The following is an 11,838-nucleotide window of genomic DNA, read 5'->3' as shown; positions in this document are numbered from 1 at the left end:
GAAGTGGCTAATTGCTGGTATTTGAAGTCAGGATGTAAACCAGCCTTTAAACAACTTCATATTTCCTTTAAAATTTTTAAATTTAATATTAGAACATAATTATTTCCCTATATAATAAAAAATAACTTGATAAATATCCTTTAGTTGTTGCTTATATGACATTGTCTTTCCTTAATAACTATTCCATCATGGACTTTGGCCATTCCCTTCTCCAGGGGATCTTCCCAACCAAAGGATCGAACCCAGGTCTCCTGCATTGCAGGCAGATTTTTAACCAGCTGAGCCACAAGCGAAGCCCCCATCATGGACTTTGGGTGTTTCTACTATTTCCCAGTTATAAATAATACTGTAATGAACACCTCTGAGTATAAAATCATGGCCTGATTTTAGATTATTTCCTTGGAACTGTTAAGAAACAAAATTCAACTGAGTAAATATAAAGACCTAATTGGCTTTATTTCACAGTTCATGAATCGGGCAGCATCCTCCCTCAGAGGAGCTCTGAGGGGCTGTACAGAATGGAAGACTGCACAAAAGGGTAGAAAAGGGAGAGAGATAAAGAAAGAGTGCATTGTTTCAGGCAAGGTTACCTTCTGAGAGGGGATGGTAGGGGTCTACTGGGTGGATTACACCATTAGTGCTGACCAGGCAATTCTAGACTGGTTAAAGATTACATTCCTGGGAGAGCTAAAACTGCTATCAGGTTAGTTGCCGAGTCTTGGTTTGCTCAAGCAACTCCTTTTGGGGCCTGTAGCATCTTTTTTAACAGAATAAATTCCCAGAGGAAATATTAATGCAAACAAGAGAATGCAAACAATAGGAAGAGCAGATCCTTCAGTTGCCTCAGACTAGCCTGGAGGGCTGGTTAAAACAGGCTGCTGGGCCCATCCCTAGAGTGAATGATTTGGCAAGTCTGGGGTGGGGCCAACAATTATTTGCATTTTTAACTTGTTCCCAGACCTTGGCTAAAGCTAAGGGTTGGGAACCACACTCTGAGAACACTGATCAAAACCAGAGACAGGGAAAAATAATCTTGAACAAGAGAAGAAAGGGAGGTAAATTGAGAACAGATGAAACTGCAGAGGTGTTTGTTGGTGGGACCTAGGCAAGAAACTGCTTCTTTTTTCTGACTGAAGTAGGAGGTGGAATCCTTGGCCAAAAAAGGTAAGTGTAGAGCAAAAGGTGTGATGAGAAGAGTGAGTGATTCAGCTTTAAGCCATGGTGGGATTTAACGAAGGCACAGACTTGGAATCCTAAAAAAGCATTAACGTAAGCGTGTTGATAGTGGAGGACAGGGAAGCCTGGTGTGCCGCAGTCTATGGGGTTGCAAAGAGTCAGACACGACTTAGCGACTGAACAACAAGGGCATTGAAAACCCAGCTTAAACTAGACATCATACATTTAAAATTATAGTCTTCATGATCCTATAATCTTTCACAACGTTGTTCAGCTGCCAGAGGAGGCCTAAAGAGTATAGGGCAGCTGCCCCAGGGGGTGAAGCGCTGAGACTAGTGGTGAAAGAGTGAAAGCAATGAACTGAAGATCTGGGCTAGAGATGAGATCTCTGCGTGACCAATGTGCCAGAGGGCAGGCTTGATAAAATATGTGGTAGGCCTTGTGGAAATAAACAAGTGAGAAAGCTGGAAAGATGGGACAGGACAGGAGAGTGGTGAGTCAAATTATTAAAGCTGACCATTCTGCAAATGGAGCTGTGCTGAGGTGTGAGAAGAGTTTGGAGATTGGGAGAATTTGATTGAGGAAGTCTGTCATTTGCAAGGGCGTTAAAATTCCTGGGAATAATGGCAAACCCTGGGTCACCTGGAAGTTGAAATAAGTAGCCCAAAGGGACAGTAAAATTGAAGGCTGAGGTGGGGGGAGTCTGAAAGGCTTTTGCATCAAAGTTGGAGACAAATGAGCTGAAATCAGCCACGGAGAGGTAGGAAAATTCACATAACTCCTCAATTATGGTAGGTGGGGTGTGGGAAGCGGGTGGGTGTCATCTGCCAACACCGGAGTTGGCCAGGTGGTCGTGATGAGGGGCCAGGCCTGAGAGCTGAGAGCTTCACTAAGTCATTCCTGTAGAGGATGGAGGGAAGCGAGAGTTCCCCCAGAAAAGCCTGAGGTCTACAGAGTGATTGTTGGTCCCCAAGAAACCCAGACATCTCCCCTCCAGGATGAAGGATGTTAGTGGAACCATTGTGACCATTAATTCATTTCATTCTGTGGGGAGGGGGAAATTTCCCCCTCTACTCCTCTTGGTTCTTATAACTGGGCTAATAATCAAATTAACACAAAACAGGTTAGGAGAAAAAGGAGCATATTTTAATCCAGGTGCATGAAGTGCTCATGGAACCTAAGGAGTGGCCAAAGTGGGCAGCTTTTATACCTTTTAGAGAAAGAAACAAACTTGTGAGGAACTGGCAGGACAAAGAAACTTAGGCGCCCAATTAGTGAAGAATCAACACAGAATTTGGGCTTGGGGTAGAAACTTAAAGAGGTAACAAGGTTTGTGTAAACAGGCATCTAGGCCTGAATTCCCTATCTTTGGCGGTAAGGGTGTTTTACCTCCAGATGCAGGAAATCTACCTTTCACCGGAGAGATTTATTTCCTGCTTTCAGGGAGAAAGAGAGGAGGGTCAGAGTGTCCCTCTTGTGTTGGCCATTTCTTAAGCAACTTTAATCCAAAATCATCAATATGCCTTTGAGGCACATTTGAGGGCAGCCTACCCTGGGCCCCAATAATTCTTAGGAGGCTCTGAAGCTAGGGGGCTGACGTTCTCCATCTCCCCAGGATCATGGTCCTTCTCTGAGCTCCAGGCAACCTCTACCAATCCCTTTAGAGTTTGCACAAAAAAAATGAAACTCCGTGCCTTTCTCACGCTAGGCATTGGCAACACTAAATCCCCATTCTCAAGGATCTTAATGACTGGGGGGGAGGGGAGTGGGAAATGAAACGAGTCTTGATGGGGGCTCAGAAAAAAGTCTAGAAAGCTGGATAGAAAATGACCTTTCTGAGGATATTTCTTTGTAAAACAAAAGCTCTTTGAGGCAGGTATTTCCTAGGAAGGAAGCTTTTTCAAAATGCAAATAAACCACTTAAGACCAAGAGTACCTATTGTTTCCCACTGTCTGCTATTTCTGGCACACTTTCTGAGAACAGGAATTAGCTTGGGGCCAAGTGAGAAAACTAGGGGCAGAGGGAGATGTTTATAGCTGGGCTGCCCTGCAATGACAGAAGCCTCGGCCAATTCTAGGGTGTCCCAGCTTGTAGGGAGAAAGGGGATAAATACATTGCTCTCAGGTGACATTTACCTTTACTCTGCCTCTGAAATGATTTGCCTTTAAAAAAACGCATTTATTTCTTTGTGCTGTGTCTTAGTCGCAGCACATGGCATCTTTAGTTGCAGCAGGAGAACTGTTCTTTGTGGCGTGTGGGATCTAGTTCCCTGACTAGGGATTGAACCTGGTCCCCCTCTATTGAGACTGCAGAGTCCTAACCACTGGACCACCAGGGAAGTCTTTCTTATAACTCTAAAGACTTGGCCCAAAGAGGGGTGAGTAGAGGAGGAAAGGAGAGAAAAGAGACAAGCCTGTTGGATGTGATCTCAGAGTATGTGGGGCACCTCGAACGAGCCCCAGGAACACTGGCATCTTCAGTGTGGGCAGAGGAAGTGAGAAAGACTGCCTGTAAAGGGGGCTATGTAGGTTCCTTAGGAAATATGCCACATTCCGTAGCCAGTCTTGGGCCAAGAGATAAGAGTACATGGTGGATGCTGGAGTTTTAAGAAGTGAAAAACAGGCTGTCACATGAAAGGACAAGCAGATAAAAACCAATCAGTAACTGAGTCGGGGTGAAATTCTTGAATATTTATTCAGTGGTAGATTGAAAGCCATTAAGGAATTGCAAGTAGGGGAACGACATGGCTGTGTGTGTGTGTGTTCAAGTCACCCGCTGACCAGAAAGAAGCTGTGTGGGTCGTTGGGTGGGGGGTTGGTGGCAGTGGGATAAGAGGCAGGGAGAGGATTCAGCCACTCCATAGTCTCCTTCATTCTGTACTCATCATTTACTTTCTTCTCCCTATCTGCCATGTGTGTGCTCAGTCGCTGAGTTGTGTCCGACTCTGCCACTCCACAGGCGGTAGCCCATCAGACTCCTCTGTCCATGGGATTCTCCAAGCAAGAATACTGGAGTGGGTTACCATTTCCTCCTCCAGGGGATCTTCCCAACCCAGGAATCGAAGCCATGGATGCATCTCCTGCACTGGCATTCTTTACCACTAAGCCACCTGGGAAGCCCACCTCCCTATCTATAGGAGCCTAAAAAAGCCTAAACATAGCCTAAAAAAATAGTCCGGAGACTTATTTTTTCCTCCCAGGCTGTGTGGGGTGATTCTTCTTTTTTACACTTGTCAGAAATGAAAGTGACAAATGTAGCCTCTTTCTCACTGAAAGAAAAGAAGCCTTGCTAGGTGTTAAGAAAAAGGAGACTGTCAGAATAGAGATGTTCTATGTACTTTAACCAAGAAACTTCTCAGTTGGCTGTCCTGGCATCCCGAGGCATTATCTTATTTCATTCAATATTCACTTTATGTCACTGTAGAGGAGGAAAAACAATTTTGCCTCTACCCTTCTAGGTTCCTGAATGAGTGCTGTGGTCAGTCGTTCAGTTGTGTCCAACTTCTGCAATCTCATGGACTAGCCCACCAGGCTCCTCTGTCCATAGGGGATTCTCTAGGCAAGAATACTGGGGTGGGTTGCCGTGCCCTCACTCCAGGATCTTCCCAGCCCCAGGAAGGTCCAGGTCTTCCACCTTGCAGGAGGATCCTTTACTGTCTCAGCCACCAGGGAAGCCCACGAATACTGGAATCCTCCAGGGGGTCTTCCCAACCCCTGTAATTAAAAGATTAACAAGAGGAAAATTTCATTCCATTCCTGTACAAAAGCCCCACAAAGATAAGAGATAGAAAGACATGACCAGAGCAGGATGCTTTTATAAGTTTTAGACAAAGAAACAATAAATTTGTGAAGAATTGATAAGACAAAGGGGTTTGGGCTGGAAGCAATAAATGGTGAGGAAGTAACAAGATTTGTTTATCCAGGCTTTTCAGCCCTAAATTCCCTGTATCTGGTGGTGAGGATGCCTATTCCAGGTACACTGCGGGCACCTTTCACAAGGGAGTTTTTTTTTTTTTAATTTCTCCTGTAGAGCAAAGTGACTCAGTTATATTTACATTCTTTTTCATATTCTCTTGCATTCTGGTTTATCACAGGATATTAAATATAGTTCCCTGTTCTATACTGTAGGCTCTTGTTTATCCATCCTCTATACTAGTTTGCACCTGCAAATTTCAAGCTCCCAGTCCTTCTCTCCCCCACCCCCTTGGGCAACCACAAGTCTATTCTCCATGTCTGAGTCTGTTTCCGTTTTATAGATATGTTCATTTGTGTCTTATTTTAGATTCCACATATAAATGATATTTGGTATTTGTCTTTCTCTTTCTGACTCCGCTTAGTATGATGATCTAGATCTAGGTATATCTATGTTGCTGCAAATGGCATTATTTCATTCCTGTTGTTTATCACGTGGGAGATTTATCTCCTGCTTAGTAGGGGGACAAAGGAAGGTAAGAGTGCCCTTCTTGAACTGGCTGTTTCTCCAGTGCCTTTAATTCAAAATAACTGCCAAAGTGGGAGATACATTCTGAACCGCTGTACCAGCCATGGTACTAAGATGAGGACCATGAATAAGACAGATGGGATCTTTGTTCTCCCAGACTTTACATTCTAGGTAGGTTTTGGATGTGGGTGGGCACATGCATGTGTTCATGAGTGCGTGCGTGTGTATGTTGGGAGCAGTGAGTGAGACAGACTGTAAACAAGTAACCGTGAAAACTTGAGATTCTGAGAGGGGCTGTGAAGACAAAAGGGTCCTGAGAATATAATAGGGTGGAGGACAGTCCTCTGAATGTAATACAGGCTCAAGGGAGGTGACATTTGAATTTAGACTTGAAGACAGAAAAGGAATTAGAGTACAAAGATCCTTTTAAGCAGACAAAATAGCCTGTGCAAAGACTTTGAGATGGTTATGAATCTGAGTTTCCTGTAGCTGGATCACGTTTGAGCACAGCGGTCACTGGTTTAGGATGAGATGGAGGAGGTAGGCAGGACTGGAGGAAGGGAAAGCTAATGAAGGATTTTCTTTTTCTTTTTTTCTTGGCTAACACCAGCTCTTAGTTTCGGCATTTGGGATCTAGTTCCCCAAGACTCTGAGCTCCCAGTGCAGGGGGTCTGGGTTTGATCCTTGGTCAGGGAAAGTGTTAGTTGCTCAGTTGTGGTCTCAAAGAGTCAGACTGAGCAACTAACACTTTCCCTTACCAGGGATCAAGCCCAGACTCCCTGTTTTGGGATCTCAGCATCTTAGCCACTGAACCACCAGGCAAGTCCCTGGAAGGATTTTTAAACTGGAGAATGATCCAAGTTATTTTCTAAAAAACTGCTCTGATTCTATGTAGACATATAATTGAGGAAGTCACTGGAGTATCCAGAGGGATTTTAGACAAGAGTTTAGACAAGAAACAGTCGCAGTGGCAGTGCATAGAAGTGGATGGGCTTGTGATGTTTGTGTGGAAGTAGAAGCAACAGTATTTGGTGACACATTAGATGTGAGAAATAAGGGATACAGAGAAATCAGGAATAACACTTGATTTTTAGCTTGGGCAACGGAGTAGATGATGCTGTTTACTGAAGTGGAAAGATTTGGAGATGAGTGGCTTTTGAAGAGGGAATCAGAGATCTATTATGATATGTTATATTCAAAATGACATACGAGTTTCAAGTTCAGAGGAAAAGTTTTGGCCATATAATACTGGGAGTCACAGGAGATGATGGCACTACTGACCATGGGCTCAGATGATCTGTTCCTGAAAAACATTCGGATAAAGTCAAACCTTTCCTAACTTAAGAACATGTCATGCCTGAGTGCCATGTTTCAGGTAATCCCCGCGTTTCACAGGCAATCACCATTCATTCTAATTTCTATTGCCATTGTTTCATTTTACCTGTTCTAATATAGGTTTTCCCTTCACTATCTGAAAGTAGAGCATTCCTATGAAATGTTTCACAACCTGAAATGGTGTGAAGAAGCAATTACCTTAGGACACATCTTGCTAAGATGCACAAAATAAGCTGAGATACAGCACAGAGTTCAAATTTGGCGGTTTGTTGCTGAGGTGCTGACTGTTGTTCCCGGGGAAGAAGGTGGGTAGGGTCACTTTAGCTGCTTCCAGTTGCTCGCCACCTTTATAATGGTGGTTGGTGGCTGGCTGCAAAGTACGTGCTGAATGTTATTGTCATTTTTCATCTTTTTTTGGTAAAAAGTGAAAATCCTCTTTGGCTTTCTTTCTAGTGTGATAAACAGGTAAAAGCAAAGTGGTTATAAAGCAAACTTTTGAAAAGCAGGGGATAACAATACAATAAGGGGATAAGTACAATAAGCATTGTACTTTCTTCATCATTGTCCAAAGTATTTTTTCCTTTGTGATTTCTTTGACTCATGGATTATTTATATGTGCGCAGTTCAATTTCCAAATATCTGAGACTTCTCTAGTTATCTCAATGTTGTTGATTTCTAACTGAATTATTTGTGGTCAGGGAATAGATTAGGTAAAATGGCAATTTCTTTTGAAGTTCATTGGGAATTATGAATTCATGACCTAAAATAATGTGTATCGTGATAAACATTCCATTTTCACTTGAAAAGAACATGTATTCCGCTACTCCATAGTTGCTGGATAACATGTTTTATAAATGTTAATTATGTAATTAGGTGAAGTTACTTGATGATGTTTTTTCATATTCTTCACATCCTAGTTTTTTGAGTGTGGTTGTGTGTTGGTCTAATTCTATCCATTTCTGAGATGGGGATATTACAATCTCTGACTATGATTGTGAGTTTCTCTATTTCTCTCTTTAGCTCTGTCAGATTTTTCTTTAATGTTTTGAAGTCCTGCTATTAGGGTTCATACATTTCAGAATTACATGTCTTCCTGGTGAAACAATCCCTTTATCATTATAAAATATTCCTCTGTATCTCTGGTAATACATGTTGTTTTGAAATCTAATTTGTCCTGTATTAAGGTGGGTCTTTTTTTTTTTGATACTTGTTTATTTTTGGTGTCCTGGGTCTTCACCCCTGCACTCGGGCTTCCTCCAGCTGTGGTGTGTGCAGCCCACTTTTCATCGTGGTGCAGGGGCCGCTCACTGTGGTGGCCTCTCTCCTGAAGCACAGGCTTCATGCATGGGCTTCAGCAGCTGCAGCACTCAGCCTTGGCTGTTGTGGCTCTTGGGCCGAGTTGCTCCACAGCACATGGAATCCTCCCAGACCAGGGATCGAACCCACGTCCCCCGCACTGACAGGCAGATTTGCATCCACTGTGCCACCAGGGCAGTTTGCATCTCTTGTTGATAGCACGTAGTTAGGTCTTCCTTTTTTTACTTAGTCAGACAATTCCAGTCTTTCAATTGGTTTGTTAGATTCATTTACATTTGCTGTAATTCCTGGTGTGTTCAATTCAGTTCCACTGTTTTTGCTATTTTCTCTGTGTCTCAACTATTTTTTATTCCTTTATTTCTCCTTTCTATCCTTCTGTTTGGGAGATAATGTTTTTTATTATTCAATTTTAGTTCCTCTGTTAGCTTTTTAGCCCTGACACCACAAGCCAATAAAACTGCAGATATCTGCTTCAGGTCTAGCTGCCCCATGCAGCCTAGACATGGGAACATCCTGTATGAGTATATTTCATCTAGTGAATGTAGTTCTCCTTTTTAAAGCTTGAAGGCCCCTCCAGTTTTCGCCTGCTGTGGCCCCTCTCCAGTATCTTCAAATAGTTGATTACATTTTGTCCACAGTTTATAACTGTTAGCAGTGTGAGTTATTCCGGTGGTGGTTACTCTGCCATTATCAACACTATAACTATCAGTTCTCTTAATCCTTTAAAAGTCTTTCTTATTATCAATGAGAACACCTCAGTTTAATACTGTTTTTAACATCACTTTTTGTTCTGTCCAAGAGATCATGTCTCAGACTTTAGGAGACAATAAAATCTATTTAGAACTTAGTAATCATGTTTCATACTTTATCCATCTATCATTTTATTGACAGCCAATTATACTGCTTTTCCAATTATAGCTATAATTTTAAGTTCTATACAAGTAAAATAAGTGTGAGTCCATGTAAAGAAAACTAATTAGCACTAATAGTAGCAGGGTTATACAGTTATGGCAAAACATGAAATAACAGTGCTGGGAATATTGAAGTTAGAAAGATGCTTTTCAGTAACATACTTCCTCTGACCCTGAGACAGTGGTGAATGTAAATCAAGAGTGAGGAAGAGAAGTCAGGACAGGGAATAGAGATTAGAGAATTCAAAGGCTTAAGACCTTCATCCAGTGCCATTGTTAGAACTAGTTTTTGTAACTTTAATGTAAAAGCTTGTTGAGAATACAGCCATTCTAAGAAGTTCTATCTTTGGTTCTCTAAGATGTTTTTATCCTAATACATTATTAAATTCTGTAAGAATCAGTATAACCTCTTCAATTCCACTTTTGATAAAAGTTTTTTATTTGATTTTTGCTTTCTATTTCCAAACATTTTGAAGGTAGTTTTAAAATACATCTATAAGTTGATTTGTTTGAATGTCTCTGATGAAATTTCAATTTCAGAAATGTCTGTTATTTCCTTTCTTTTTTTTTTTCCTATGTTGATCTTGATCCTGAGGAGAGTTACAAAATTTTCATTTTTAAGTCATCTAACTCTAGTCCTAGATCAGGTCCATAGTACCTGAAAAGTAATACCTTTGTTATCCAAAGAATATGAAGAAAATAAACCCCCAGGGAGGCAGCATTGATTAGAGATTAGAAAAAGGGGCTGTCAGGATGATAATCTAATTTAATCAGCTCTCCTTTTTCTAAACTCTGCTACCAGTTTTCTACCCTGGCTTTTTAAGGATTGGTATGACTACCTAGTGCTTATTTGTATTTATACAATGAAGGCAAAATTTTATTTTCTTAACTAGGCTTTTAGTCATTTCACTGTGGAGTAACTGGTTCTTTGATCTACTTTGAAGGATGGACTGAAGAAAAAATTCCTGATAATTCTGTTAAGGGCCTTGTGTCATGGACATCTTTACTCTGTCTTTTCTAGTTGGTACTGTGCTAAAATTGAATTATGCTAAAACACAATTATGCTGTGTTTGGAAACACAAATACTTTTGAAGAGAAGTCAGTGGTCATTTGTATTTTCTTGTATATAATATATATTTTTTAACTGTTTTTCTCTTCATCTTTGGTTTTCTGAAAATTTACAAAGGATATCACAGGTGTGGTTTTCTTTGTATTTGTTCTGCTTAGGATTTGCCGAGCTTCTTGAATCTATAAATTTGGGAAAATTTCAGCTATTATTCCTTCAACTATTTTTTTTCCTGCCTCATTCTCTGTGCTTTCCTTCTAGGACTCCAATTACTCATATATTAGAACTTTTTATATTATTCCCATAAGTCACTAAGTCCCTTTTCTGTTCTTTTCTCCCCCGCCCCAATCTTTTATCCTCTGTGTTCTTTAGACTGGATAATTTCTAATTATCTCTCTTTATGTTCACTTATTATGACATCATAACCTATATTCTTTTAAGTCTATCCATTAGATATTTTATTTATGTTATATTTCAAATCTAGAACTTCCATTTGGTTCTATTTTTATACTTTTGCTTTCTTTACTGATAGCTCTTATTTGTTTAAGGACATAAAGGAAAGTAAGCTTAGTCCTAATAACTGTTTTGTAATCTTTCTTTGCTAACTTCAGTATCTGCAGAATCTTGAAGTTAGTCTGCATTGATTACGTATGAGTCAGGAGAGCGTCCCCCTTTGTCTAGTGATTTGGGGTTTTATTCATTTGATCTTAGCCAAAAGGCCAAGAAGCGATTGGGGTTTTGTTCAAAACATAAATAATCACTGTAGAAACTCTGGATTCTGTTCTGTTTTTCCAAAGAGTCTTATTTGTTTTGACGGGAGGTTAACTAGGTCTGGACTTCCCTGGTGGCTCAGATGGTAAAGCGTCTGCCTACACTGCGGGAGACCTGGGTTCAATCCCTGGGTCAGGAAGATCTCCTGGAGAAGGAAATGGTAACCCACTCCAGTATTCTTGCCTGGAAAATCCCATGGACGGAGAAGCCTGGTAGGCTACATACAGTCCATGGGGTCGCAAAGAGTTGGACACAACTGAGTGACTTCACTTAACTAGGCCTACTGCAAACTCCACACTCAAGACTCCCCTGCAGTTGGTAGCAGCTGAAATCTCAGTTTAGTTTTTAAAGCCATAGATGAACTTCTTGGATCTCTCATGCACATGTAGTTTAGGAATTAGCCAAAGACTTGGGCAGAACTTACGCGCAGAATTTGAGGCTACCTCTTTATGACTCTTTTTTAAAAAAAATAATTTTATTTATTTATTTTTGGCCCTGCGGGTCTCTGTTGCTGCATGGGCTTTTCTCCAGGGGCTACTGTCTATTGTGGTGCGCAGGCTTCTCATTGCAGTAGCTTCTCTGGGCTCTAGGGCGTGTGTGTTTCAGCAGTTGCAGCACTTGGGCTCAGCAGTTGCAGCTAGAATCCGAGGCTCGATAGTTGTGGTGCATGGGCTTAGCGGCTGGCCATGTGGGATCTTCCCGGATCAGGGATGGAACCCACGTCTCCTGCATTGGCAGGCAGATTCTTTACCACTGAGCCACCAGCGAAGCCCAGAGTTCTGTTATTTGTTTCTAGTTTGACTCCATCATAGTTATATAAT

General features: G+C 41.4%; 1 protein-coding gene across 1 annotated transcript in view; it reads left to right on the top strand.

Moving 5' to 3' along the window:
• Positions 1 to 1,007: 1,007 nt before the first annotated feature.
• CDCA7 (cell division cycle associated 7) overlaps positions 1,008 to 11,838 on the top strand; it is a 36,907-nt gene continuing 26,076 nt past the window's right edge. The window contains exon 1 of the mRNA XM_043894743.1: positions 1,008 to 1,164. The gene's annotated coding sequence lies outside the window, so the exon portion shown is untranslated. The remainder of the gene's footprint in view (positions 1,165 to 11,838) is intronic.

This window comes from Cervus elaphus, chromosome 33, assembly GCF_910594005.1.
Source record: "Cervus elaphus chromosome 33, mCerEla1.1, whole genome shotgun sequence".
In the NCBI taxonomy this organism is placed as follows: domain Eukaryota; kingdom Metazoa; phylum Chordata; class Mammalia; order Artiodactyla; family Cervidae; genus Cervus; species Cervus elaphus.
Note: the sequence above shows the minus strand (reverse complement) of the source record. Positions and strands in the feature narration are given on the sequence as shown.